The sequence below is a fragment of the Palaemon carinicauda genome, chromosome 36 (genome assembly GCF_036898095.1).
Source record: "Palaemon carinicauda isolate YSFRI2023 chromosome 36, ASM3689809v2, whole genome shotgun sequence".
NCBI classification, from domain to species: Eukaryota; Metazoa; Arthropoda; class Malacostraca; order Decapoda; family Palaemonidae; genus Palaemon; species Palaemon carinicauda.
In genome coordinates this window covers 5,723,681-5,748,680 of record NC_090760.1, presented here as the reverse complement: position 1 = coordinate 5,748,680, position 25,000 = coordinate 5,723,681, and the positions used below count along the sequence as shown (strand labels likewise).

Sequence of the window (25,000 nt, the reverse complement as noted above, 5' to 3'; positions counted from 1 at the left end):
TTAGGCAACAGAGTTTATTAGGTCACTGACCTAGATTACGCACTAGTGTATTAGGCCACTGGCCTAGATTGCGCACTAAAATTTATAAGTGGTGTTAGAATTTTGATACAAAATTATTTGGAAATTCGAAAGATATTCAACAAAATTGATAAAAGAAAAGGTGCCGCTACAAATGGAACTGAATCCGAATTTCCAAATAATTTTGTACCAAATTTCCACCACCATAACCTATATATTAAAATGTAATTCCTAAACTCAAATGGAGCCCTGAAGAAGAGTTGCGAAGGGATTCGAAACGTGTCGACACCCAACAATAAATGAAGACAACGTACCAACCGTGTGTGTCACGATCGTACATAGTAACGACATTTCATTTGTGTATGTATTAAACTTGTATCTTCGCTCTCCCCTCGCACTAAAAAGCACCTGAAATAACGTCTGTTTTTCTCACCGTTAACTGTTAACCGATGCGGTGTCGGTTGAACAGAAAATTTCCTGTTGCATTGAACCTGAAATAATGTGTCTGTTTTTTCATCGTTAACTGTTAACTGGTGCGGTGTTAGTTGAACAGGAAATTTCCTGTTGCATTGAGTTTTTGTATATAAAGGCGAGTGCTCTGTAATAAAGTTACTCAGTTGCTTTCATCCTGTCTTTGAGTCACAACCTTCTCTCGGCTCATCACAACAAGTAATTGTAGACCAACCCGAAGTCGGAGAATGATTAACGACGCTTTCCACAAATCGAAATGACATCGTACTTAGATAACAATTCTCCCCATCAAAAAAAAAAAAAAAAAAAAAAAAAAAAAAAAAAAAAAAATCATGTTCTGCCATCACCCCTCCAGCCATTAATGAGGTGGGTGTTGATGGGCGTCCTCGTTGTTGCACAACAAAAGGAAAGGGGGACTAGAGTGATGGGCGGCTTGTCCTTTTCCCGGAAGGGGAATGGATGAAAAGGATTCTAGGATTTTTTTTTTTTTTTTTTTTTGGAAAGGGTGAATAGTATGAGGGGAAATTAATTCTATTTTTCAATGATCTGATTAATTTAGTGAGTTAAAACTGTAGGGATTAGAATTAAATTATAGTGTTTGATAGAAATGTTGATTTAAGCTTGTTCACACATATCCAAACACGCACACACACACACACACACACACACACACACACACACACATATATATATATATATATATATATATATATATGTATATATATATATATATATATATACATATATATGTGCGTGTATATTTCTATATATACTGTATACATGTGTATATATATATATATATATATATATATATATATATATATATATATATGTGTGTGTGTGTATGTGTGTGTGTGTATACAGTCCGTACATGCTGTGTATTTATATGTATACAGTATATATATGTATTTATTTGTGTGTATATACATATATATATATACATACACACATGAATACATATACTGTACAAATACACATATATAAAAAGAGAAACCACATGACGTCACAACCCCTATACCATATAACAGCACAACACAACATCAAACTGGATAGATCAGTGAAGCCCCACATTTCCTTTTTCCCTCCAATTCAAGTAATTAATTTGACATTTTGACGGAGTTCTCTTATCTCTCCCTCTAATTATGAAGAAGGATAGCCTTGTGTGTTATCACCATTCGTTAATTACAGTCATTAGAAGAGAGAGGATCGTATTCTTTAACATTAGATTTCCCCAGTTGTCAGAAGAGGCAAATAAATAGTCCTTTGGTCTTCATGTTGGCTTAGAGGGACATGTTGTGTATTGTTTATTTTGTGTATTTATATTTTATATATTAATGTATATGTGTATATATATATACATATATATATATATATATATATATTATATATATATGTATATGTATACACATTCATATATATATATATATATATATGTGTGTGTGTTTGTGTGCATATAATATATGTAATAAAAAGCTAGTGTCTGTATATATATATATATATATATATATATATATATATATATATATATATATATATATATATATATTATATATATATATATATACTGTATATGTATATATATATATATATATATATATATATATATATATATGTATATATGTATATCTTTCCTGTTACACTCGGCTTAGGGGTAAGGTGCGTATGTGTGCATATCTAAGTATTTAGCTGTTATTTTTGACAGGTCGCATACACTAGTGTATATATAGTCTACAGTAGAGGTTTAATGTAATCATGCAATCTCATGCTTAAGCCAACGTTTAAGGGGGCTGGGGTTGTTGATAACCAATGGCTAGAAGGTAAGGAGCTATGGGGTAGGCAGAACTTCTGTTAGAATATGTGGATACGAGAGTGACTAGTTTGTTGTAAAAACTGGCCTTGGACGCGGATGCTCTGAGTCTTCATAGCTGTTGAGAATCTTTGTGGATCGACTGATGTGAAATGTTAGTAGAATGTGCATTTGATGTAAATGTTCAGGTGCGGGGAGACGAAAATCATGAAGGATTGGTTGATGTAACCAAAGGTTTGAGGGTGAATGAATGATCTGAAGTTCTCTGGCATCCTGACATCAAAGGACATTGACGCCGAGAAAGGTTTGAGAGGTTTCAAAATATCTGTAGGAATAGAAAATTTATAATGACTTAGAGAAAAGATCCTCCGAGGGTAAAATAAGAATAAACCAGGAAGGGAGGGCATTAAAAGTTGATATGAATTGTGAAAGAATACAAATGTATAGAGGATTTTGTATTACGACATGGGCGAATCAAAAACTGGCAGCCGAACGTTTACTGCATTATCCAAGGACTCCATAAAAAGAATATAGAAGTAAAGTGTTTAGCCAGCTCTCCTTTATAGAAATGAAGTGTAAATTTCTTATTGCAGATGAAAGATAAAGAAAACGTAACAAGTTGTAGAAATAAAAAGTGTAGATGAAAATTATCTGGCCATAGGGAGAGAATGGGAGTTTTGAGTAATTCAACCATAATATAGTACAACTGATGAAATATGAAGGCTGTGACGCAAACGAAAATTATCTGGCCATAGGGAGAGAATGGGAGTTCTGAGCAACTCAACCATAATACAATACAACGGTTGAAATGTGAAGGCTGTAACGTAAACGAAAATTATCTGGCCATAGGGAGAGAATGGGAGTTCTGAGCAACTCAACCATAATACAATACAACGGTTGAAATGTGAAGGCTATAACGTAAACGAAAATTATCTGGCCATAGGGAGAGAATGGGAGTTCTAAGCAATTCAACCGTAATACAGTACAGCAGTTTAAATATGAAGGCTGTAACGCAAACAAAAATTATCTGGCCATAGGGAGAGAATGTGAGTTCTAAGCAATTCAACCGTGATATAGTACAGCGGTTGAAATATGTAGGCTGTAACGCAAACGGCCGGTTAAACAACGCTGTAAGGTAAACAAAAACAGGTAAACAAATAAACCGTGGAAATGAGCCAACTAATTAACAAATCAATTAGGCGTTTGAGAATCATTTGAAGCGAGTTATAGACTCGCTGGTCGTAGTTACGCCATAAAAATAGAAAAAAAGGATTGATTCTCCTGACGTTAGGAGGTCATAAAAGAAATTGGAGGTCGTTCGGTTTGGGGATCGACCCTCGCCTGATTCCAGAGCTGATATAGGGTCACTTTTAGTGTGTGTGGGGTCACATTTTTACTTTCTCTATACAGTCTACTTCTCTTTTATTTTTATATTTTCATTTTTATTGGTTATGTATGGTGTGTGTGGTCACATTTTTATTTTCTCTATAGAGTCTACTTTTCTTTTATTTTTATATTTTCATTTTTATTTGTTATGTATATTCTATGGCTAAAGTTTTTAGGTTTGTAAATAAGTGAGGCAATGTAGCTATCAATCATCTAGAATTTTTGATAGCTATTGATATCTACCTCACCTTTCATTTGAAGATAGTAGGGTTCCATCCCAATGCTAGGTAAATATATATATATATATATATATATATATATATATATATATATATATATATATATATATATATATATATATGAGTATTATTGTTCAGCGGCTACCTTCCTCTTGGTAAGGGTAGAAGAGATTCTTTAGCTATGATCAGCAGCTCTTCTAGGAGGACATTCCAAAAGCAAACTATTATTCTCTGGTCTTGGGTAGTGGCATAGCCTTCGTGCTATGGTCTTCCACTGTCTTGGGTTAGAATTTTCTTGCTTGAGGGCATAGCCAGAAACTTCTCTTTTTTATTTTTTTTATTTTAGATTATATATGAAAGATCTATTTTAATGTTTTTACTGTTCTTGGAATATTTTTACTTTAGTTGTGCTTTACTTCTCTTGTAGTTTATCTATTTCTTCTTTCCTTTCCTCAATTGGCTAATATATATATATATATATATATATATATATATATATATATATATATATATATATATATATATATATATATATATGTGTGTGTGTGTGTGTGTGTGTGTGTGTGTGTGCGCGCGCGCGCGCCAGTGGAGAGAGAGAGAGAGAGAGAGAGAGAGAGAGAGAGAGAGAGAGAGAGAGAGAGAGAGAGAGAGAGAGAGAGAGAGAGAGTACTGATAAATTTGTATATTTTATATCTATATATATGTGTGTATATGTGCTAGTGGAGAGAGAGAGAGAGAGAGAGAGAGAGAGAGAGAGAGAGAGAGAGAGAGAGAGAGAGAGAGAGAGAGAGAGAGAGATACGGATAAATTTGTATATTTTATATCTATATATATGTGTGTGTGTACTAGTGGAGAGAGAGAGAGAGAGAGAGAGAGAGAGAGAGAGAGAGAGAGAGAGAGAGAGAGAGAGAGAGAGAGAGAGAGAATACGGATAAATTTGTATATTTTATATCTATATATATGTGTGTGTGTACTAGTGGAGAGAGAGAGAGAGAGAGAGAGAGAGAGGAGAGAGAGAGAGAGAGAGAGAGAGAGAGAGAGAGAGAGGATTTATACTTGAAATGGTGTCACCATTTGTAAGTGTCACTCTAACTTAAACAACAACAGTTATTCATCACTTAGTAAGATAAACAAACATTAAACCAGCTCGCCTACCTGGTGCCAAAAAATAAAAAATAAAAATAAAAGATTTATAAAAAAATAACTTCATATTCTTTCTCTAGATGTTTAAAATTTTGGCTGATAGATGAGCAATTAGTGCTAATGGGGTGAATTGGAGAGACAAAAGAAAAAATGTACGATATTTTATCATGGATTTCTTGTTATTTTTCAAATCTATATTACAAAAGGGCTTATTAAAAATTTGTTGAATTGGTTGAATAATAAACGCCATATCATTAAAACATGAGTTAAGTTTAGCATCTCAAAAGATCAGATTTTTCAATGATAATAAGAATTAGTTAAATTTTTATGGAATAAACATTTTATATTGAAAATTAGAAAGGAGAGAAAATACTTTTTCATTCAATGAAGGTGAATGTAAAAATTAGTAACATTTTTATGGAATGAACATTTTGAATTAAAAATAAGAAAGAGAAAATACTTTTTCATTCAATGAAGGTGAATGTAAAAATTAGTAACATTTTTATGGAATGAACATTTTGAATTAAAAATAAGAAAGAGAAAATACTTTTTCATTCAATGAAGGTGAATGTAAAAAATTAGTAACATTTTTATGGAATGAACATTTTAAATTAAAAATTAGAAAGGAGTGAAAATACTTTTTCATTCAATGAAGGTGAATGTAAAAATTAGTAACATTTTTATGGAATGAACATTTTAAATTAAAAATTAGAAAAGAGAGAAAATATTTTTTCATTCAATGAAGGTGAATGTAAAAATATCAATTGAGCAACTGTACCTAAGCATAAAAGTCATATTGAGTGATTCTTTTACGTGAGAGTGATTTAAATCCTCTAGTGAAATTAAGTTTATATTTAGAATGGATGGAAGAAAACCAGATCTGATTATTTAAAGATATTGCTTAAATATGTGACTATTGAGAACGTAAGGAGGAAAGTGAATATAAAGATATCAAATGAGCAACTATACCTAAGCATAAAATAGGTAGATTGAGTGACGCTCTCACCGATCAATTTCAGTCATTTGGTTAATTTGAGTTGATAAATAGATAGGATTGAAGATAACCAGATTTGATTGATTGAAGATAATGCTTGATATGTGACTATTGAAAATGTAAGAAGGGGAAATATTTTTCATTCATGAAAAGTAAATATAAAGATATCAAATGAGCAACTATACCTAAGCATAAAATAGGTAGATTGAGTGACGCTCTCACCAATTAATTTCAATCATGTGGTTAATTTGAGTTGATAAATAGAATGGATGGAAGTAAACCAGATTTGATTGATTAATGATAATGCTTAGATGTGTGACTATTGAAAATGTAAGGAAGGGAAATATTTCTCATTCACGGTAAATGAATATAAAAATATCAAATGAGCAACTGTGTCTAAGCATGAAAGATGTAGATTAAGTGATGCTTTCCTAGATCAATTTCAATCCTGTGGTTAATTTGAGTTGATATATAGAATGGATTGAAGATAACCAGATTTGAGTGATTGAAGATAATGCTTAGATGTGTGAATATTGAGAAGTGTATGAAATGAAAATGCCCCAAGAGGTCGTAGGAATCAAAATAATAATAATAATAATAATAATAATAATAATAATAATAATAATAATAATAATAATAATAATGCAATGGATTATTGCATTTGTGTCAGAAACATTCCAGAGAGTTTAATGGAAGACATAATAAGTTAATTAGTGAAAGGGTGAAGGGTGAATAGTTGGGCGAATCAAAGAGAGAATAGTAGAGTAGTTTGTATATGGGTGAATATTGAGTAGTTAGAGGAATTATACAGGAATTAGAAACTTGGACTTTGAATGTTAGGCTGAGAAAGTTAGATTGGAAGACCAGTCTGGGTTTATATAAACAAGAATGTATGTTTGTATCTAATGTTTGTTTACAAACAAGAGTATGTTTATATCAAATGTTTGTTTATAAACATGGGTATATGTTTATATTAGATGTTTGTTTAAAAAAAAGTATGTTTATATCAAATGTTTGTTTACAAACAAGAGTATATGTTTATATCAAATGTTTGTTTACAAACAAGAGTATATGTTTATATCAAATGTTTGTTTACAAACAAGAGTATATGTTCATATCAAATGTTTGTTTACAAACTAGAGTATATGTTCATATCAAATGTTTGTTTACAAACAAGAGTATATGTTCATATCAAATGTTTGTTTACAAACAAGAGTATATGTTCATATCAAATGTTTGTTTACAAACTAGAGTATATGTTCATATCAAATGTTTGTTTACAAACAATAGTATATGTTCATATCAAATGTTTGTTTACAAACAAGAGTATATGTTTATATCAAATGTTTGTTTACAAACTAGAGTATATGTTCATATCAAATGTTTGTTTACAAACTAGAGTATATGTTCATATCAAATGTTTGTTTACAAACAAGAGTATATGTTTATATCAAATGTTTGTTTACAAACAAGAGTATATGTTTAAATCAAATGTTTTTTTATTATACAGTTATGTAAGGGTTTCAGAATATAAGCAAATAAATTTTCATATGACATAAATGGACCTCAATAAATGAGTGTTTAAGTGTTTAGGTGGTATATCTTAGCAGATAGTTTTCAGGATAACAGCCTTCATATATCTGATGGTGAAGAGTTTTAATCATATATTTTATGTAAATGAACATTCACTAATACAAAATGAATTCTATTTCCTGCCCCCTTCCCCCCAAAAAAAAATAAATAAAGCGGTTTTCTCCTTAAGGAACCCAATAGGAAGTACCACATAGCAGCTACTGCCGCTTTTCATATCTTCTACCTACTTTTCTCCATTGAACACTGAACTATAGTCAATTCTATTTAGTGAGGCAGAATTGCACCGACTCGCAATGGTGCCCTTTTAGCTCGGAAAAGTTTCCTGATCGCTGATTGGTTAGAGAAGATCATTCTAACCAATCAGATTGAAGGAAACCTTTCCAGGCTAAAAGGGCACCGCTGCGAGTCAGTGCAAATGCGCCTCATTAAAAAGAATTGAGTATAGTTCACCATTCCTCTATGAATACATTAGACATACAAATACACATTACGATTTGGTAGCAAGGGGGCTTTAACCCCCCCCCCCCCCTCTCTCCCCCTCCCCTTTCAACTAACCCCCCACACCTGGGTGGTCGCTGGTATAGTATTCAGTATTCCTCCGGAGGAGAGGAAATTCAAAATGAGGCTTTTTGACGGTAGGACAAGAGGCTAAAAGGAAATTTCAAAGGGCGCCGCCCTTGTTCCTTTTTGATAAACGATGTAATCTCCCGCCGGCACTGTTCATTACCGGAGTTCCAGAAGAAGATTTCTGGAAATCTCCGTCACATCAGGTTTTTTGGGGGACAATGGACGGTGCTGTTCTTTGTAGACATTGTGCGTGGGTTTTTCTTTGGAATGGAATTTTCTTCTCTCTCTCTCTCTCTCTCTCTCTCTCTCTCTCTCTCTCTCTCTCTCTCTCCCTCAAGGACCTAGAAGTGGTGTAACTAATACGAAAATGCTTGGCAAGTCTTGTCTAAAGTTTTCTCCAGCCCATGCGAGAATATGTATATTATATATGTGCATAAACAGCACTCGGTAGAGTGCATACCTTCGATATTGCAAAAAGACTTGTTTGACCTTGACCTTTGACCCAATCACACTCAAATCACAAGATAGGTAATTGCATTATGTACATTTGGTCACTAGTTTCATGCAAATCGGATAGAAATTAATCTTGACCTTGAACATGATGTATATCACAAGATAAGCAATTGAATTGTTTATTGTTTGGTACTAATTTTCATGCGAGTCGGATAAAAATTTTCATGCGAGTCGGATAAAAATTTTCATGCGAGTTGGATAAAAATTTTCATGAGAGTCGGATAAAAATTTTCATGCGAGTTGGATAAAAATTTTCATGCGAGTCGGATGAAAATTTTCATGCGAGTCGGATAAAAATTTTCATGCGAGTCGGATGAAAATTTTCATGCGAGTCGGATAAAAATTTTCATGCGAGTCGGATAAAAATTTTCATGCGAGTCGGATGAAAATTTTCATGCGAGTCGGATGAAAATTTTCATGCGAGTCGGATGAAAATTTTCTTGCGAGTCGGATAAAAATTTTCATGCGAGTCGGGTAAAAATTGACTTCGATATAGCAAAATAGACTTTATTTTACCTTTTTACTTCCTTGACCTTGACATTTGACCCAATCACTCCCAAATTCGAATCAAATTGTCCTTAGATCATAGTCAATCATTCCAACAAATTTTATGAGATTCAGTCAAATAGTTTTTGAGTTATGCGAATCACAAACACACAGGTATACATTCAAATATATACACGCCTATCAAAACATAACCTTCTGGCGAAGACAATGCCTTATAGTCAATTTTTTTTAATGGGGCATATTTGCACCAACTTGCAGCGGTGCCATTTTAGCTCGGAAAAGTTTCCTGCTATCTGATTGGTTAGAATTATCCTGTCCAACCAATCAGCGATCAGGAAGCTTTTCCGAGCGAGAAGGGCACCCCTGGAATCTGTGCAAATCTGCCTCACTAATATGAATTGACTATAGTTGAAACCTGAAGCCCCTTTTAGCTTGGAAAAGTTTCCTGCCATCTGATTGGTTAGAATTATCTTGTGCAACCAATCAGCGATCATGAAACTTTTCCGAGCTAGAAGGGCACCCCTGAAATCTGTGCAAATCTGCCTCACTAAAAAGAATTGACTATAGTTGAAACCTGAAGCACCTTGTAACTTCGTTTATGGATGTAGCATCAAAACGAAAAGGTAATATATTGAAATTATTCGAATTCTACGACTGACGAAGCCTCAAACATAGAACATAAGAGTCTCTTTGATGTCTTTGAGTATGGAAAATACTATAGAGACTGAAATATACCTTTAGACCCAAGGTTGTAAAGCAAGAGAATGCCAAGTGGATTAGCATATCAAAAGGTTCTACACTTTGTTCTGTGGACCTGCCTGGAAGAAAGAGGAGGCTGGAGAGAATAATGGGAGATTCAAATCAAGTTTCAACGATCAAACTTACTTCTCCCTATAAATTTAAAGTCGGAGCTGGGCGATTAATATTTCTTACAGTTTCGATTAAGACTCGCTGCCCTTAAAAAACACAAATGTACCACTTTTATGGTAATTTAGATGTGAGAAAAGTGATTATATTCAGAGAAATGATATTCCCCTAATTTTAGTCTTTTAGTTGCGTTTGAAAATTACCGATGCATTCTGAGCAAGAATGTTTCTGTAATTTTAGTCTTCTGGAAGCGTTATATACGTTAAAGATGCATTCTGATCTGTGATCTTTCTGCTAGGTTAGTCTTCTGGAAGCGTTATATACGTTAAAGATGCATTCTGATCAGTGATCTTTCTGCTAGGTTAGTCTTCTGGAAGCGTTTTATACGTTAAAGATGCATTCTGATCCGTGATCTTCCTGCTAGGTTAGCCTTCTGGAAGCGCTATATACGTTACAGATGCATTCTGATCCGTGATCTTCCTGCTAGGTTAGCCTTCTGGAAGCGCTATATACGTTACAGATGCATTCTGATCCGTGATCTTCCTGCTAGGTTAGCCTTCTGGAAGCGCTATATACGTTACAGATGCATTCTGATCCGTGATCTTCCTGCTAGGTTAGCCTTCTGGAAGCGCTATATACGTTACAGATGCATTCTGATCCGTGATCTTCCTGCTAGGTTAGCCTTCTGGAAGCGCTATATACGTTACAGATGCATTCTGATCCGTGATCTTCCTGCTAGGTTAGCCTTCTGGAAGCGCTATATACGTTACAGATGCATTCTGATCCGTGATCTTCCTGCTAGGTTAGCCTTCTGGAAGCGCTATATACGTTACAGATGCATTCTGATCCGTGATCTTCCTGCTAGGTTAGCCTTCTGGAAGCGCTATATACGTTACAGATGCATTCTGATCCGTGATCTTCCTGCTAGGTTAGCCTTCTGGAAGCGCTATATACGTTAAAGATGCATTCTGATCAGTGATCTTTCCGCTAGGTTAGTCTTCTGGAAGCGTTTTAATCGGTATAGAAGCATTTTGAGCTATTTTGAAAAATTATCTCTTTGCAATTTTAGTCTTTTGAAAGTTTTAAACGATAAAGATGTATTCAGAACGATGATATTTCTGTAATTTTAGTCTTCTGGAAGCGTTTTAAAAGTTAGAGATGCTTTCTGAGTAATAGGTATAGCAGGAACCCCGGGTACACCTTGCACCCTTACTTGACGGCGAGTAACCAAACATAGTGTATGAAGATATGACAGAGATGGTGTGGGTGACTAATCACAGTAACTCGCCGCTCAGTAAGGGTGTGGCTTGATGCATTCCTTCAGAACAGGGTGTACCAAGAATTAGTTTGTATGTGTTTTTAAAAGTATTTTTTTTTTTTTAGTATTTTTGGTTTTAATAGCACCCAAACATAAGGAAATTTCTAACATTGTTTTTCAACTAATGAAAGAAATTATATCTGAGTGCGCCGTAATTTTAATACGTTACAGGGATTTTGGTTTTGATATAATCTGATTATAAATAGTACACATATTATTATACACACACACACACATATATATATATATATATATATATATATATATTTATATATATATATATATATATATGTATATATATTGTATACATATGTATACATATATATATATATATATTGTGTATATATATATATATATATATATATATATATATATATATATGTATATGTATATATGTGTATATATATATTTATATATATATACATATATATATATATATATATATATATATATATATATACATATATATATGTACATATGTATATATACATATATATATATATATATATATATATATATATATATATGTATATATATATGTATGTATATATATTCCTGACCTCAAATATACCACAAGTCATTATAATCTCTAATCCGTAAGATTTAAGAAAAACCACCAAAAAAAAAATTCACAATGGATGAAAATGTATTTAATAGATAAGTCTTTGACTATCTAATTGCGTTAATAATATAGGTCACAAGTATTACCTATTGTTCCTGAGCTCTTTAAATGAGATTAAATAATTTATATAAATAAAAAGTCTTTTTAGTTTATGTAGACGTGGGAGGAGGAGCGAGCGATGAATATATTGCCTGAGTACAATTTAAACTGTAGTTAATATGACACTGTATTTATATGAATTCGCTCTACTTAATATATCTCTGGCATTTAATCTATACATAATACATACTGTAGCATAGGTATAGTATACGTAATTTCAAACGAGAATGTATATTGTATACTTATACGTAATCTCTTTGAAAATGTATATTTACATATACGTTATCTCTTTGAGAATATATACAGTATTTGCATACTTATTCCTAATCTCTTTGAGAATATATACAGTATTTGCATACTTATTCCTAATCTCTTTGAGAATGTATATTTGCATACTTATACGTAATTTCACGCGATATATTATATATTGTATACTTGGTACATGAATATATTGTATATCGTATACTTGATACATTGAATATATTGTATACTTGATGCATTAAGTATATTGTATACTTGATACATTGAATATATTGTATACTTGATACATTAAGTATATTGTATACTTGATACATTAAATATATTGTATGCATGATACATTAAATATAATGAATACATGATACATGAACTATATTTTATAAATTTAATATATTCCCATACTTTTAAGTCGTTTCCAATAAGTTCAATTAGAAATAATTCTCAGAAAATGTTTGAAAGAAAAAAGTTTAAATGAAAATGCGTAAATATTTTTCACGATTTTGAAATAAAAATAACATGTTGTTGAAATGAGCCAGACGGCATAAGATGTAATCTCAAAAGCCAAAGTCTTTTTTCCTTCCTCGGAAATTGCAAGGTTTAGCTTAGTATTTATTACTTGGGAGATGGCAAAAGAAATGTTATAATGCTGATCTCTCGTACATGATGATATTTATATATATATATATATATATATATATATATATATATATATATATATATATATATACATATATACATATATATATATATATATATATATATATATAAACATATATATATATAAACATATATATATAATATAAACATATATATATATATATATATATATATATACATATATATATAAATATATATAAACGTATATATATAAACATGTATATATGTATATAATATAAACATATATATATACATACATATATATACATATATATATATATATATATGTATATATATATATATATATATATACACATACATATGTATTGTTAGAAACCAAAAATAAATTATAGAGGTACGAGTTGCAAAAGAAATGGAAAGCAAAACTGTTTCCTTATAAAGATTACAGTTAACGTAAATATTTGTGTCCGACTGTGGTGAACAGCCGTTCGGTCGTTAGCCTGACTCGAAGCTTTACCTATTTTTCTTAATAAATTAAAAGTAAATAACTTAATGGCTACTTAGTATAGTAACTTAGTGTTAATGATCAGTAAAATGAATAATAAAATTAAACTTATGAATTAAATGACTTAAATTAGTCATTGCCTAATATGCCTTAAGTTCACGCATGCGTAATGTTTACCAGTCAAAGTTAAGAAGTAAATTAACTCCGGGGTTACCACAGCCACGGTGAACAGTTCCAATAAAAAGTGCTCATTGGAAAGGCCGGCATCTTCATAGAATATTAACTCCGAACAAAACTTATTAACGTCAATACATCCGTATTTAAAACGGTAGAAATACTGGAACAAATGTTGCTAGACATTTACATTTTTTTTTTTTTTTGGTAAATTTTTGTCAGTATAGATACAAATCTAATTCGATTCACTGACAAAAAATGCCCATCCAGACTTTTCTTGAGACTTGGAGGAATCTTTAGGAAATATACATTTGAACAAAGGACATCTGGAATTCCAATGTGACCATTTAATTTGCTTGAACGGTTTTATGATTAAAAATCTAATGCAGGTCAAAGGACAAGATCAAATTCATTGTGGAAATAAGAGGAGAAAAGTACGTTTGAAAATCCATATCAGGAATTACTTAACTCAAGAAAACTAAAAGAAATTGACGTGGCTTCGGAAGGATCTTTGGAAGGAAGTTAAAAATCAAAATAAAAGGAAAACTCAAAAGCAATTGACTTGGCTTTGGAAGGATCTTTGGAAGGAATTTTGGAAGGAAGTTAAAAATCGAAATAAAAGGAAAAAAAGACTTCCAAACGATGGCTTTACATAAACTTGACTTAAGAAAACTGTATCGAATTTCAGGAGATTAAAAATTGGAATAAAAAGAATACACTTCCAAACAATTGCTTGACATAAACTTGACTTAAGAAAACTGTATTGAATTTCAGGAGATTAAAAATTGGGATAAAAAAAACACACACTTCCAAACAATTGCTTGACATAAACTTGACTTAAGAAAACTGCATCGAATTTTAGGTTAAAAATCGAAATAAAATAATAAGACTTCCATACAATTCCTTGACATAATATCCAGAGGGGATAAACTCCAGCTTCTCACGATGATTGATTGATTGATTTGAGGTTTTCTGGCATCCTGACATCTAAGGTCATTGACGTGTATTCATTATAAATAAAGAATAAAAGAGTATTCAATTAAAACCATAAAAGCAAAGATGGCGTTTTAAATTAGAGCTTTCAGAAGAATTGCTTCTGAAATTAAGCTAAAAATACCACTAGCATTGTAAGACACATCATGTCCAATAATCTTGGTGATGATTAACACAAATAGTATAACACATCATGTCCAAGAATCTTGGTGATGATTAACATATGAAATAGTATAATACATCATGTCCAAGAAGCTTAGCGATGATTAACATATGAAATAGCACAACACATCATATCCAAGAATCTTGGTGATGACATATAAAATAGTATAACACATCGTGTACAAGAATCTTGGTGATGATTAACATATCAAATAGCACAACACATCATATCCAAGAATCTTGGTGATGACATATAAAATAGTATAACACATCATGTACAAGAATCTTGGTGATGATTAACATATCAAATAGCACAACACATCATATCCAAGAATCTTGGTGATGACATATAAAATAGTATAACACATCATGTCCAAGAATCTTGGTGATGATTAACACATCAAATAGTATAGCACATCATATCCAAGAATCTTGGTGATGATTAACATATCGAATAGTATAACACATCATGTCCAAGAATCTTGGCGATGATTAACATATCGAAAAGTATAACACATCATGTCCAAGAATCTTGGCGATGATTAACATATCGAAAAGTATAACACATCATGTCCAAGAATCTTGGCGATGATTAACATATCGAATAGTATAACACATCATGTCCAAGAATCTTGGCGATGATTAACATATCGAAAAGTATAACACATCATGTCCAAGAATCTTGGCGATGATTAACATATCGAAAAGTATAACACATCATGTCCAAGAATCTTGGCGATGATTAACATATCGAAAAGTATAACACATCATGTCCAAGAATCTTGGCGATGATTAACACATCAAATAGTATAACACATCATGTCATGGAATCTTAGCGATGATTAACACATCAAATAGTATAACACATCATGTCCAAGAATCTTGGTGATGACATATCAAATAGTATAACACATCATGTCCAAGAATCTTGGTGATGATTAACATATCAAATAGTATAACACATTATGTCCAAGAATCTTAGCGGTGATTAACATATCAAATAGTATAACACATCATATCCAAGAATCTTGGTGATGATTAATATATCAAATAGTATAACACATAATGTCCAAGAATCTTGGTGATGCCATATCAAATAGTATAACACATCATGTCCAAGAATCTTGGTGATGACAAATCAAATAGTATAACACATCATGTCCAAGAATCTTAGCGATGATTAACATATCAAAGACAGACAGAGACCAAAAATCTATCAGGAATTTAAGAAATTAATCTTTCTCTCTGTGATAAGATACAATTTCAACTGGGAGGACAGAGAAGCAAAGAAAAATGCAAACTCTCGAGATTAGGGTGACACATTTTTCAACTATCAGAGGAAATCAAGGACGAAAGAGAGTTTAAAGGGAAGGAAAGGAAATTCGAGAAGCTGGTCAGCTAAGAGGAAAGAGAGAGGATAATAAGCGAAAAGTTCAAGGGCGAATGTATTAAAGTTGTAGTAAGGATACATGCATATGTAAATACATATATACACATACACACATATGTAAGTACATGTATACATATACGTACAATTTATATCCATACATACATTAATATGAATGTACATAAATATACACATAAGTGCGGAAACACAAACATTCATAAATATACATACGTACAGACACATTCAAAGATTATATATATATATATATATATATATATATATATATATATATATATATATATATATATATAGATATATATATATATATATATATAGATTATATATATATATTTATATATATATATATATATATATATATATATATATATCTATATATATATATGTATATACATATATAAATATACATATATATACTAGGCTGGTTTGCTGTAATCAATCTGACTAAAGTCTCCCCCATCACCATTCCGCAATGGCCAGCGTGGTGTTGAAATAGTCAAACCCCAGACATGAATAAACATTGAGTGAGGCCCAAGCCCGCTCTCCAACCACGCTAGGACCAAGGAGGGCCAGGCAATGGCTGCTGATGACTCAGCATACAGACCTAAGGGCTCTCCTAAAACCCCCATCCTTAGCTTACAAGGATGGTGAGATTGCAGCAACCAAGGGAACTAACGAGTTTGAGCGGGACTCCAACCCCAGTCCGGCGTTCACCAGTCAGGGACGTTACCACATTCGTTGTTGTATTTGTGTGTATATAAATACACAGTACACCCACACACATACACACACACATATATATATATATACATATATATATATATATATAATCATATATATGCATATATATATATATATATATATATATACATATATATACATGTACATGCATATATATAAATAAATATATATATATATATATATATATATATATATATATATATATATATATATATATTTATATATATGCATATACATGTATGTATATATATATATATATATATATATATATATATATATATATATTTATATATTTATATGCATATGTATAATTATATATATATATTATATATGTATATATATACCCATATATATAAATATATATATACATATATATATATATACATATATATATATAATTTATATATAATCCACAAACAGTTACCCTAAGTAAATATCAAAGGCAATAAATTAAATACCCCATTTTGTTATTACATTAATACATAAACCAAGTATCAACAAAGTAGCATATCAGAGTCAGGCAATAAATTTGATTAAAGCCCATCAAAGCTTTCTGTTAAATTAATGCCGAAATTATTATGGAAATTTGAAACAATCAGAGAGATGTCATTATTTTATGTGAAAAGGATAAGAAATTGGAATTTGAGGGACAACAAAGATATCATATATGTGTGTATATATATATATATATATATATATATATATATATATATGTATATATATATATATATATACATATATATATACTGTGTATATATATTTATATATATATATATATATATATATATATATATATATATATATATACATATATATACGGTATATATATACATATATATATGTATATATATATATATATATATATATATATATATATATACTGTACAGTATATATACATATATATGTACATACATATATATATATATACATATATATAAACATTATATATATATATATATATATACAAACACAAAGTGTATGTGACCAGCCAAAAATAAAGGCTAATTGTTTAGATAGATATGCACACACATTAACGCACTCCCCTCTAAGCAGGGTATGACTTCTCCCTCTCCCTATACCCAAGCGATTAGGAGAGCTAAGTGTAACCTAAAATAATTATATATACATATATATATATATATATATATATATATATATACAGGTATATGTGTATATATATATATATATATATATATATATATATATATATATATATATATATATACCCAGACTCTTGCGCTTTATTGTGTATGGGAGATACTATTTATACTAAAAATTTAAATGACAATAGCTTAATTGAGGAAGAAGAAATGATAAGAAAATCATTGCTATTATTAATATTAAACTTCCACAAAAATAATAAGAATTTGGTTACAACAATATGGATCCTTTTTTAAAATAACAATAAAGATGATAATTACATGAAAAGATTACTTACTCATCTTTTATAAATATTGAATCGCACCGTCAATCATGTACAGCTGGATACAGAATTCCTGGCACGCCTCGCTCAGAGGGAGTGCACCCTATCACACCCTTACTGCCATACGAGTCACCAAACACATAGTATAGGGAGAGACGGCAGAGGTAGTAAGCGGGGATAAAAATAGTGACTCGCCACCTAGTAAGGGTCTGGCAGGGTGAATTTCTCAGAGCGAGGGGCCATATATTTCTGTGTCCAACTGTACATGGTGGTTCGCTGACTGTAGTTTATCGTAGTCAGGGTGGAGAAGGCGTAGGGGTAGCAACTTCACTCCCAAAGAATAAGATAGAACACTAATAAAGAAATGAACTATGCACATTTAACTCGCATCCTTTAGCCTGACTTTGTCCTGGAAAGACGCATTCCTTCAGCATCACCAAAGATGAAAAACGCGCAAATTAAATAAACTTTCGACTCCTAAGCAAGCGCATAATTCAACATTACGCCTTCTGATTACATTAACGCCTCTTCATAATCGCAATTAACTATTCCTCTAATCTTATTCGCTTCATGTTCTAGTCAAGTAATGCGGGAAAGAGGAATATAACTCGCTGCTCGCTGCTAAGCTTTGGTTATTGTCTCATAACTCGCGAGATCTCGGTTATTGTCTCGTAACTCGCGAGATCTCGGTCATTGTCTCGTAACTCGCGAGATCTCGGTTATTGTCTCGTAACTCGCGAGATCTCGGTCATTGTCTCGTAACTCGCGAGATCTCGGTCATTGTCTCGTAACTCGCGAGATCTCGGTCATTGTCTCGTAACTCGCGAGATCTCGGTCATTGTCTCGTAACTCGCGAGATCTCGGTCATTGTCTCGTAACTCGCGAGATCTCGGTCATTGTCTCGTAACTCGCGAGATCTCGGTCATTGTATCGTAACTCGCGAGATCTCGGTTATTGTCTCGTAACTCGCGAGATCTCGGTTATTGTCGGTTATTGTCTCGTAACTTGCAAGATCTCGGTTATTGTCTCGTAACTCGCGAGATCTCGGTTATTGTATCGTAACTCGCGAGATCTCGGTCATTGTCTCGTAACTCGCGAGATCTCGGTTATTGTCTCGTAACTCGCGAGATCTCGGTTATTGTATCGTAACTCGCGAGATCTCGGTTATTGTCTCGTAACTCGCGAGATCTCGGTCATTGTCTCGTAACTCGCGAGATCTCGGTTATTGTCTCGTAACTCGCGAGATCTCGGTCATTGTCTCGTAACTCGCGAGATCTCGGTCATTGTCTCGTAACTCGCGAGATCTCGGTCATTGTCTCGTAACTCGCGAGATCTCGGTCATTGTCTCGTAACTCGCGAGATCTCGGTCATTGTCTCGTAACTCGCGAGATCTCGGTCATTGTCTCGTAACTCGCGAGATCTCGGTCATTGTATCGTAACTCGCGAGATCTCGGTCATTGTCTCGTAACTCGCGAGATCTCGGTTATTGTCGGTTATTGTCTCGTAACTTGCAAGATCTCGGTTATTGTCTCGTAACTCGCGAGATCTCGGTTATTGTATCGTAACTCGCGAGATCTTGGTTATTGTCTCGTAACTCGCGAGATCTCGGTTATTGTCTCGTAACTTGCGAGATCTCGGTTATTGTCTCGTAACTTGCAAGATCTTGGTTATTGTCTCGTAACTTGCGAGATCTCGGTTATTGTCTCGTAACTCGCGAGATCTCGGTTATCGTCTCGTAACTCGCGAGATCTCGGTTATTGTCTCGTAACTCACGAGATCTCAAATTCGTTGGGTTGCCATTTGTCTCTTTTCGTCTTATCTACATTTGATGTTCTTGTAGAAGTATATCCAAGAAGGATTAGCCAATTTAGAAAGCTTAAAAAAAGATTGGGCAATTTAAAATGAGTTTAAAGAAGATTAGCCAATTCAAAATTAGTTTAAAGACTGGTCAATTTAAAATTACTTTAAAGAAGATTCGCCATGTAGTTAATTCTAATAGTCAGGCCTTCTCTATCATGAGTCTCAATACTACACACTATTCTAGAAGTTTTATTCCAGCTGTGACCAAGTTGTGGCATGATCTTCCTAATCGGGTAGTTGAATCAGTAGAACTTCAAAAGTTCAAACTCGCAGCAAATGTTTATATGTTGAAGAGGATGACATCTTTTTATAGTTTATATATAAAATATCTGTTTTAATGTTGTTAATGTTTTTAAAATATTTCATTCTAATTGTTCATTACTTATTATATCGTTTAGTTATTTCCTTATTTCCTTTCCTCACTGGGCTATTTTTCCCTGTTGGAGCCCTTGGGGTTATAGCACCTTTCTATTCCAACTAGGAATGTAGCTTAGCTAGTAATAATAATAATAATAATAATAATAATAATAATAATACGTCTCTCAGGTTTCATATACATAAATTTCTCAAATTAATTTTTTAGTCTGTAAGAAAGATAATAGATTTTCTCATATATATGATAGTCTTTATTAATTTCCAAGATTCTAAGCCATACGGCTGCCACAAACATCTTGAAAAAAAAAAAAAAAAATAAAATAATAATTTTTTTTTTTCACAAAATCTTTCATAAACATAAACTTTATTAAACCTCCCAATTATATTTGACTTTTAGAATACGACATAAAAAATCCATTGAAAATGAAAAAATTTAATTAATTAGACCTCTTGTTAATTCAAGATCTCATTCTTCATTCCTGTTTTAATCAATTCAAGGTAAATGAAGTATATTTTCTTACAAAGAGGTTAAGAGCTGTTCAATTAATTATTCAGATAGGCCTTTTTATAAATTTTTTCTTCATATTTCATTTATTATTCATTATTCATTTGCTGTTTTATTTCCTCTTGTTATATTTTCTTCGTTCAGCCTTTTACTTTGTTCAAGATTTCTTTGTTCGTAAATTATTATAAGAAAGATGATATTAATGTAATAATTATATTACTAATAATATTAACAATAATAATGATGACGATTAGCATTATAATAAAGATGACAATAATAATCATGATAATATTCATGATCATGAAAATAATTATAATTACTAATAATGATAAAATTATCATTAAAATCAATAATATAAATAATAATAAGTATTATTGTTACTATGAATAACAACCGGACCAATAACTTAAAAAAGTAATATGCTGATAGTATTAATAATAATATTAATAACAATAATTAACAATAATAATAATAATAATGATAATAATGATGATAATCATAATAATATTAATGATAATAATGATAATAATGATGATGATAATAATAATAATAAATAAAAAACAACAATAATAATAATAATTATAATAACAATAATAATAATGATAATAATAACAATAATATTAATAATAATAATAACAAAAATAATAACAACAATAGATAATAATCAAATGAAAGAAGGGACCAACTGTAAACAAATAAACGAACAAAATGAGGCTGCAACAAGCAATGCTCCTACCAAGAAAACAAGATTAAGAAAAGAATCAAAATTTGAAATGATGGCAATGAAGGGACGGACGTAACTCGATCAAGTGTCGTAAAGCGGGTCCATCTAGCCTCAATACATTTCCCAAGATTCGATAAGTGTTGGGATTGAATGGGGAAAATGCATGCTGGTGTAGATGAGAGAGAGAGAGAGAGAGAGAGAGAGAGAGAGAGAGAGAGAGAGAGAGAGAGTTTGGATTAGAGTTAAACGTAATACATTATATATATATATATATATATATATATATATATATATATATATATATATATAAATATATATGTGTATATATATATATATATATATGTGTGTGTGTGTGTGTATACATATATATATACTGTGTATATATATAAATATATATATATATATATATATATATATATATATATATTTATATATACATATATATATATATATTTATGTATACATATAGTATATATATATATATATATATATATATATATATATATGTGTGTGTGTGTATATATATATATATATATATATATATATATATATATATATATATATGAACTTCAATGGTCGTCTTATATGTGAAAAAATAGAGAGAGAGAGAGAGAGAGAGAGAGAGAGAGAGAGAGAGAGAGAGAGAGAGAGAGAGAGAGAGAGAGAGAGAGAGAGAAGGTTGATACCAAATATATAAACCATAAAACCATTATATCTCTAATATAATTCTAAGCTAAAATGTAAATATATATAGTTCTAATATGTCTTCCTAATTCTTTGCAGGTTTCAAGACTTTCAAACAACCCATCTTAGAGAAGACCCTAAACTGATAGCAGTTATTAAAATTCTCAAATTACTGAGAAGTTTCCAGAGAAGAAAAAGACTAAAGGAGATATCATCTTATCTATTAATAGATAATTTAAGCTCCAAAAATTGAAGGAATTTAATTAAGATTTTTTGATTTTTACAATCGGATCTTATAGAAGACCTTAAACTGAAAATAGTCATCAATATTTTCAAATTATTAATAACTTTCGAGAAATAAACACTAAAAGAGACATCATATTAATTATAGATAAATACTTTAGGCTCTAAATTGAGCGAATTTAATTAAGATTTTTAATTTTTATAATCGGATTTTATTGAAGACCTTAAACCGAAACCAGTCATTAAAACTCTAATTACTGAGAAGTTTCGAAAAAAAAATAAACACTGAAAGAGACATCCTTTTAATTACATATAAATATTTTAGGCTCTAAATTGAGCGAATTTGATTAAAATTTTTAATTATTACAATCGGATCATATAGACGACCTTACACTGAAACCAATAATTAAAATTCCCATTACTGAGAAGTTTCGAAAAAAAAACCACTAAAAGAGACATTCTTTTAATTATATAAAAACACTTTAGGCTCTAAATTGAGCGAATTTAAATAAGATTTTTAAAACCAGTCATTAAAATTCTCATTTCTGAGAAGTTTCGATAAAAAAAACACTAAAAGAGACATCCTTTTAATTACATATAAAAACTTTAGGCTCTAAATTGAGCGAATTTAATCAAGATTTACAATAGTCATCAATATTTTAAATTATTAATGAGAAGTTTCGAAATAAAAACACTAAAAGAAACATCATATTAATTATAGATAAACACTTTAGGTTCTAAATTGAGCGAATTTAATTAAGATTTTTAAAACCAGTCATTAAAATTCTTATTACTGAGAAGTTTCGAAAAAAAAAAACACTAAAAGAGACATCCTTTTAATTACATATAAAAAATTTAGGCTCTAAATTGAGCGAATTTAATTAAGATTTACAATAGTCATCAATATTTTCAAATTATTAATGAGAAGTTTCGAGAAATAAACACTAAAAGAAACATCATATTAATTATAGATAAACACTTTAGGTTCTAAATTCAGCGAATATATTTAAGATTTTCAATAGTCATCAATATTTTCAAATTATTAATGAGAAGTTTCGAGAAATAAACACAAAAAGAAACATCATATTAAATATAGATAAACACTTTAGGTTCTAAATTGAGCGAATATATTCAAGATTTTCAATTAATAATCTGAAATGGATCACAACGAAATCCAGTCCATCATCGGCTTCGGACCCAACGAGACAAAAGGAGCTTTCCAGATACCACTGTTACCAGACACCAAAGACAACGAACCCAATCATTGGACTCGGACATCGTCCGCATCCCCGAACGGCCTCGACTCCGACTACTTCATCTACGACGATTTAAACCATTCACTGAGAAACGGATCATGGAACGACTCGAACTATCTGGGCAACTCCTCCTTCGAGTACGAGTACGACTACGACGCGGCCCTCGTCACCTTCTTCTGGCACCAGCTGGTGCCTCCTCTGTTGGTGTATTCGGTGACGTACATTGTCGGGGTGGTTGGAAATGTCCTCATAATCTTCACTATTGCTAGATACAGGAGGCTGAAGACCACCACTAACGTGTTCCTCGCTTCACTGGCCAGTGCTGATCTCTTGCTGATACTCATTTGTATCCCTTTGAAGGTAGGTTTAGCAATATTTCTTATTGGAGTTTTTAAAGTTTATATATGAGAGATTCATCTTATTGTTATTATTGTCCTTAAATTTTTTTCTTATAGTTTGTCATTATTTACTTTCGTCACTGGGATATTTGTATCCCTTTGAAGGTAAATTAGCAATATTTCTTTTTGGAGTTTTTATAGTTTATATATGAAAGATTCATCTTATTGTTATTATTGTCCTTATACTTATCTTGGAGTTCATGCCCTTATTTCCTTTACTTCACGGGGATATTTTCCCTGTTGGAGACCATGGGCGTATAGTTTTAATTCTATTTAGAGTTTTTATAGTTTATATATGAAAGATTCATCTTAATGTTATTATTGTCCTTGAACTTTTTTCTTATAGTTTATGTCATTATTTACTTTCCTCACTGGGATGTTTTCCCTGTTGGAGCCCTTAGGCTTATAGCATCCTGCTTTTCCAACTTGGGCTGTGGCTTAGCTAATAATAATAATAATAATAATAATAATAATAATAATAATAATAAAAATAACGCTGATGGATGGGGCAATTTAATTTTATTGATACCT

At 31.3% G+C, this 25,000-nt stretch overlaps 1 protein-coding gene and 1 pseudogene across 1 annotated transcript in view; one reads left to right on the top strand and one right to left on the bottom strand.

Moving 5' to 3' along the window:
- The window catches only part of LOC137628735 (SUZ RNA-binding domain-containing-like), a 252,206-nt gene that overhangs the window by 195,248 nt on the left and 31,958 nt on the right, over nt 1-25,000 (bottom strand). The gene's annotated exons all lie outside the window — the stretch shown is intronic.
- The window catches only part of LOC137628736 (QRFP-like peptide receptor), a 47,481-nt pseudogene continuing 46,387 nt past the window's right edge, over nt 23,907-25,000 (top strand).